Source organism: Ruditapes philippinarum, unplaced genomic scaffold, assembly GCF_026571515.1.
Source record: "Ruditapes philippinarum isolate M1 unplaced genomic scaffold, ASM2657151v2 ctg23733_1_1_1_1, whole genome shotgun sequence".
NCBI classification, from domain to species: Eukaryota; Metazoa; Mollusca; class Bivalvia; order Venerida; family Veneridae; genus Ruditapes; species Ruditapes philippinarum.
Window position 1 is genome coordinate 1 of NW_026860925.1, and position 7,284 is coordinate 7,284.

The following is a 7,284-nucleotide window of genomic DNA, read 5'->3' on the forward strand; positions in this document are numbered from 1 at the left end:
AAGGGGAGGATATTTCAGGCACGTGATACCCACTAAAATAAGTGGCTCTAATATTTTTGGATTTTCGATCTCAGAAAAAAGTGTAATTGAGCAGTGTAATTACAAAGTGCAATAAGTCAAAAGAGATTAGAAAAACAGATGGAATACTCAGATATAAAGTGTTGTTAGTAGATTAAAAAGTATTTTAGGCGTTTGAATAAAATAGTTTGAATAAAATAGACAAAAAGAGAAGAAATATATTTTCAAAGAAGTTAAAGGAAAGAAAAAAATGGACGACAAGTTTTAGATTAGTTATATGTTGATGCTTCTACTATTGGTTTGCTTTATATTTCGGTGTTGATTATTAAACTGGATTACATGCATGTTGTGTTTTAAGATAAGGTTGAAGGACTAGAGTGAATGCAGACTTGAACTGAAAGGTTTTTACACATTTCGGAAGATACGTTTATCTGAGACAAATTTTCTTCTTGTATTATAAGTCACATTTTGCCGGAGAAGTGCTACTTGACTACTTCTACTCGGTTTCTTGCCATATGTAATATCAGCAGGAAACACCGCTCTAAAATGTATTCTCACCCAAGAAATATGCATACGGAATATTTTCTTTGGAGTAAAACAGGCGTTTGGTCAAAGCTTTACTCTTCTGTGAGACATCATACTCTCGATCGTAAAAAAGTAAAACAGATTCAATCATACCTGTTCGATTTCATTTTCTACATACATTACATCGCCATTGTGCTATATAAATTGCATGCTATCCAAAGCATGCCGAAATAGCCGGAAACATGTCATAGGAACCGGAAACACGTCATCTCATAAACATTACCTATTGATATTAGTGAACGTTCTAGTAAAAAATCATGACAACAGATTTCACATCTTTTTGTTGATTATCATTTTTATTAGCTATGCCTCATTCTCATAAAAAAACTTCTGCCATAAATTGTGCATGTATAACAGTTCTAAATATTTGAAGATCGTGTCCGGATGTAGGCATGTGGGATGTTACCGGTATTTGTTTGTTTGTAACAGGTTTCAGAAGATTTTTTTGCCCCTGTGCAATGAAATGGTACAGAAGATCTGTCAGTTTCTGATTGACGAAATGTTGCTACTTTACTACCATATAATACAGTAACTTTAGCATTGACCAAATATCACATAATGGAAGTACATGATGATGATGATGATCACGACGATGACGATGACTATGATGATGATAACGATGATGATGCAATTTATTGAAAGCCAAATTTTCCGGATCGTAACCTTTGCTGCCACATTTAAACAGTTTTTAAAGACTTTGTTTTCAATCATATACATGTACACGAAAACGTAATGGTCTTCTGATTTTTCTATATAATGAAGCATGGCTGTTACAGGGGTTTAACATGTTATAGACTCTAAGTCATTTTGTTACGTTTGTTTATATGTTCTTGTTTCTGCAGACATGTACATTGATTAAGGATCGACCAAAAAAGGGTCATATTTGAGCCGCGTCACGACAAAACCAACATAGTGGGTTTGCGACCAGCATGGATCCAGACCAGCCTGCGCATCCGCGCAGTCTGATCAGGATCCATGCTGTTCGCTTACCAACTCTATTACAAGTAGAGAAACTGATAGCGAACAGCATGGATCCTGATCAGACTGCGCGGATGCGCAGGCTGGTCTGGATCCATGCTGGTCGCAAACGCATTATGTTGGTTTTGTCGTGACGCAGCTCATTTCTTGTTTCTTGTCTGTTACTTTGTCTTGTGTACATACTGGTGTAAATGGCAGCTAGACTGTGTAGTAAGTTATAAGACTGATTGTTTTCTTACACATATGTAATATGCAAATGACATAAATCGATATATTCTTCGGTTTGACTTTATTTGTGTCATACATATATGTAGTTGATGAATGTAATGTTACCATATATTACTTGTAAAGGAATTTTTGAATTGTGTTTATATTTAGACTATTTTTACAAAATGTCGTTCGCTTAATTTCTAAGGACTATTCTTTGGGCAAATTACTTCCCGCCGTGTATACGCTTATGGTAAACTTTGTAATTTCATATGGTACTATATCTTTTTTTTATATATGATTCAAAACATGATTCTACCGAGAGTTCTGTATGTTGTGTCCTGTAAGTTAGAAATAAATTTAGAATGATTTTTTTTTCACTGATTACTGTGTTAATAAATAATATTATAAAACATCTAAACATACCTTCATATGCAATATGATGTTGTGATGACGTAGCTAACTTGAACGACACCAATAAAACGATTAAAGATGGCTGGCTAAAGTCATTAAAATAAAATTAATATTAAAAAACAATTTATAGAGTTTTACAATTTACAATAGAAAGATCTGTGATTCAGATAGGAATAAAGACAAAGAAAGTAAACCGGCGATGATCACGTGTGAATTTACAACAGACATTACTTAAGATTACTGAACAAATGAAAATTAGAATAATTGTAGTACTGTTGTTCATTAAGACTTTTTTTTATTAATTTCTTACTATTCTTTACGCGGTAAAATCAAGATGTCAATTTCTTCATAGTCTGCAGCGAGAAAAAAAAAGGTTTAACGAGTTGAACAAGCTCATTTTCAGCCTCAAACAAACCGAATCTGCAGCATGTTCAATTCTCTTTTGAACTATCATTAGGGAGTCTTTTTTCTCTTTCTATTTTACATACCCGTACTCGGATGCTTTTGAAATGTCATTTTTTTTCTTCTTCTTCATCTCTTCATTTCGCTCTGAAGATATGTGCGATTTGATTGAAATATTCTATGAAATATTAAAACTGTTGAGTGTAATGTTATAATTATCAGCGTTAGTTTACCTTTTACTGTTTGAATTTTAACGTATGTTAAATATTTGAAAATATTGTTGTAATGTTTCATTCGCCTTTTATAACAGTTTTACGTTATGCTTACATTTGTATATGTATGTATTTTAGATTTGCATATATTCATTGTAATAAATCTCATTGTAAATGATACAGTATTTTTTGATCTTGATTTGAAAGAACACGTTTAATCAATCTGATTAAAATCAGCTCCTATTTAACGCTACGCATTAGGATCCGACATCCACACTATTATAAGTGTGTGTGACCCCTACGTAGCCAGTATATATGATATGACAGTAAATTCGAAACAAATCTGGCCAGTAGTTTCAGAGTTTATACCAAAGTTTTGATGATTGTTGACAACGCACTCAATATAAGTAACAGAAAGAGCATCGGAACACGAGGCTATCTGGTTTGTAGGAGGGGGCATAGCCCCGAGTATTAATCAGATTGCCAAAACTTCTCTTTTGTATCATAGTCAAACATAAAAACGCGTCCTCAGTTGTCACAATATGAAACCCCGGAAAAAAGTTAATTCTGTCACTTTCCCTTTCTCTGCCGTCACAATAAGTAAACCCCAGCAAAATGAACCAATCAATGGGCATGCACTCCAGTTAACGCACTGTGCATGTTTATGTATACGATTTAACTCGCACACATTTTCAACAGAAAGGTCCCCAATCTATAATAGAATATGTGTATCAATCACAATAGGTCACGTTTAACTTTTTGTTCCAGTGAACTAAAAATCCCCCTATGAATACATGTAGATAAATCCAGTCTAAAATGATATAACTGCATGTAGTTAGTTATCAAACAAATATCATATTTCTGCTTCCATTTACAAACGTTACATTGCCGAAAGTAGTTCCTTCCTTGCTACTACTGCCTATGAACATTAGTTGCACTATGTTTGTTAATAAGACATAATTTTAAAATAAGTTTAAAGTATGTCGGCGGCAAAAAATTCTACCTACACAAAGACCAGAAATATAACATTTTCGCTATTCCGTTAAAACAATATTTTGGAAATAACCCTTAAATACAGAGTCCCGAAATCACTGGGTGTAGTATCATATTCACTGGCTGAATTGGGTTTTCCCATTCTAAAAATAGATTGAGACTTGTTTATTACGCCTGTTTATTAAAAATAATTGTTGCTTTTTGTTCTTTATGGCATATTTCTCGATTAAAATATCATTACTTTATTATTATACTTAAAGGCTACACCGCAATGATGAGCATAAACTTGAATTATTTTTGTATGCGCAGCGTTCGCTTAGTCGTTGCATGCCTAACACGAGCGTCTTCTTTCCCGCGCTTCAACGAGGCAGAATTTGTACATGTATATAAGGTTGTACTTTTTGTGATTTTTGTATTTTCTGATCGTAAGATCAGTAAATACATAGCTAACATCCACGGTCTCACACAAAATTTCCTAACAGTCCTAACAACGCAAAGTAGTTCTCTCTCAAAACTGCTTAAAAACCAGCAATTTAAAAGAAAGAATAATTTTTAATGTAGGCATTTAACGAATTAGTGCATTAAAAGTTTAGATTAGTCAATAGAAATATGAGGTTACAATCACAAATTTCGCGGATGAATATCTTTTTTACCCAATGAAAAATGTTCGGCTATTTTCGTAAAGCTTCGGGTTATCATGAATATCATTTTAATCAATGAAAATGCTATTTTTAGCTATGCCGATTACCGAATACTCCAGAGCGTAGTACACAAATAAATCTGACTGTCGAGTAGTGGAATATATACATGTCGGACTGTTTTGGCGAGAAGATTTTCGATAAATTAATTTCATCAGTGTTAAACAACACGTTTATCGTGAACAAAATACCTCGAAATTAATAATGATTACAAACACGAAATGGAAATTCTCAATTTAGAATTACATAATGTATTCGTTTTTATTCAAGGTTCATATGTATAACTTCGCCGTGGTGCAGAGGTAAGCGGTCTCGTTGAGGGTGTGAGAGGCCTATGGTTCAAATCCTAGTCGAGGCAATTCTGTTTTTTTTTTCATGCAAAATTCCATATGTAAATCTCAAACTGTTATAGAAGAAAATCAAAACACTGTCGCTGCGTAAGATGAATTATAGTATATAAAAATAAACTTATACAGGAAAGTACATACAGATAGTCAGTATGATTTAGATTGCAAAGATCAGAAAATACCATAGAGCTGCAGCCCTTTGATTTATTTATTAGCCTGTCCAAATAATAAAACAATTATTGGCTAGTGAGCCTTGAATATGATTGACATCGGCTATCGCCTCGGTCAGTATGTCATCTGCCGGTGAATATCACATCATATTAACTGTGTGGCGCCGTTATATGTCGCAACGCCGCTAAAAACTGGTCAATAATTGTATAATAATAATTCGAAATCTTATTTCGGTTGCTAGTAACTATGAATAGTCGCGATACTTTTATTCAATATTAAGGACAGAAAACAAGATCCTGCACAAAAATAATTGGCCTGAGTTTGAATTGAAGGTCGTAGTGAGCTTGACATAGAACCTTCTGACCTCACAAGGGTTCATCTACAAGCCTGGATCAACATTGCCACTAAATATAACGATCATAAGCCTAATGGCTCCCGAGGTTTTATATTTGAGTGAACAGGGTTTTTTAATGAGAAGTCATTTTCAATCCAAAACATCATATTTTTACCTTTTTCAAAAACATATTCCAACTGCTGACAAAAAATCAAATATTTTAATTTCTGAGACAATAATCTTTTCTGACATGTATCTTAAAAAAACTAACGACGTAAGTATTACTTTTTATCTTACAAATTGGTAAAACTTAACGGGGCTGGCTCCGAGATTTTCAATTAAAATATATTTCCTTTAAATTTATGTACATGTATTAGCGCCATGCGATATTAAAATATCAAATGTATCAAGTTATTGAGCCGACAAGAAAGAGGCTGTTGTGGCTATTGTAATTCCTTTTAATCACAGGATATATTTCGTAAAAACGAAATATTAATTCGTAATGACGAAATTTTTTTTCTTTTTACGAAATATTATTTCATTAATTTAAAAACGAATTAATATTTCGAAATTACGAATTATTATTTCGTAATTGCAAATTTATTTTTCGTAAAAACGAATCAATATTTCGTAAAAACGAATTAATATTCCGTAATTACGAAATAATATTTCATAAAAACGAATTAATATTTCGGGGAAAAAAGTGTGGAAAATGTCATCTTAAGGGCTCCGTACTAATATGATTTTTACTCTAGATTGACAGATTAACAAGTCTTTTTAAGAAATTTTAGCGTGTTAAGGGAGGAGACAAAGTTAATTTATTTCTTTAAGTACAAAGTTAAATACCTATTGTAACGTAAATGTTGTATAATGAATGATATGTTTACCTACCTAGTAATTTTAGAACGTAAAAAGAATCGTGTTCTAAGTTGGCGCCATGTTTTGCTATTAGAGAAACGCTCCTTTCGGTGGTTTTAATTTCCAGAGAAATATCATGTTCATGTGGCAAACAGGTGGGTCCATCATACTTTGACGATTGCTTCTTATATAACACAAGTAATACGTAAAATGTCCTTCAATATGTAGGGCACAAAGACAAATAATACAATTCAAGGCCGAAGCTTAAGTTTTTTAAGGTTTTGTTAACGTTAAAGCATATTTATTTACCTCCATTTTAAAAGAAGGGCACGATCCTATTTTAACAAATCTGAAGTCAAATCTAGGTCTTCGGACTTACCGGTATTTGCGGCATGTTTAGAAACATGATTCTGGCTCTAATAGGTTCTAACTGGTGATGTCTGGTTTACTTGTCAAGTCTTTGTTGTTCTCAATTTCTATGATTGTGGATCCTTCCAAGTGCACTGTTTCCGTCTATGTTTATGCATAGATCCCTTACCTTTCTAATTAAAATTATCAGATTAGTGAATACAATAAAAATTTCACCACAATTTAACAAAGGAGCACATGTCAATGATTGTGGTTAGATCTATAGTTATTCAAATGATGGGTCAGAGTAGGGATCTATCAGTTAATATTAATTTATTGTGTGCGTTTTTTTATTAAAGGTTCAAAATGCCTCATAAATGCTTTTATTTTCATTTTCCGAAAGCTATAGTTTTCAACATGCTACTCATATGCAAATTGCCTATACCAGTTTTTGTTTCCGTTGCTTATTGACAATAAAATATTCGTTTCTGAGGCATAATGTGCCATAACATGAATAGACATTACATGAATAGACATTTTTGTTTTACTATTTCTGGCATTCATTTTTAAATTCTAAATTTTGACAATAAATGAATAAAACATGTAGTTAATTTTGCATCTCATTTCCTGATATGAAATCTTTTACATTTTGTTTGCTTTTATTTTATGCGTTATACTATCTAATTCTCAATATAAGTTTCTTATCATTCATTGTTTAA

At 32.6% G+C, this 7,284-nt stretch overlaps 1 long non-coding RNA gene across 1 annotated transcript; it reads left to right on the forward strand.

Annotated features, from left to right (window-relative positions):
• Positions 1–40: 40 nt before the first annotated feature.
• Positions 41–2,994, forward strand: LOC132713937 (uncharacterized). Its single transcript, XR_009623507.1, has 2 exons — positions 41–1,479; positions 1,721–2,994. It is a non-coding gene; the product is annotated as an uncharacterized LOC132713937 (long non-coding RNA).
• The last annotated feature ends 4,290 nt before the right edge of the window (positions 2,995–7,284 follow it).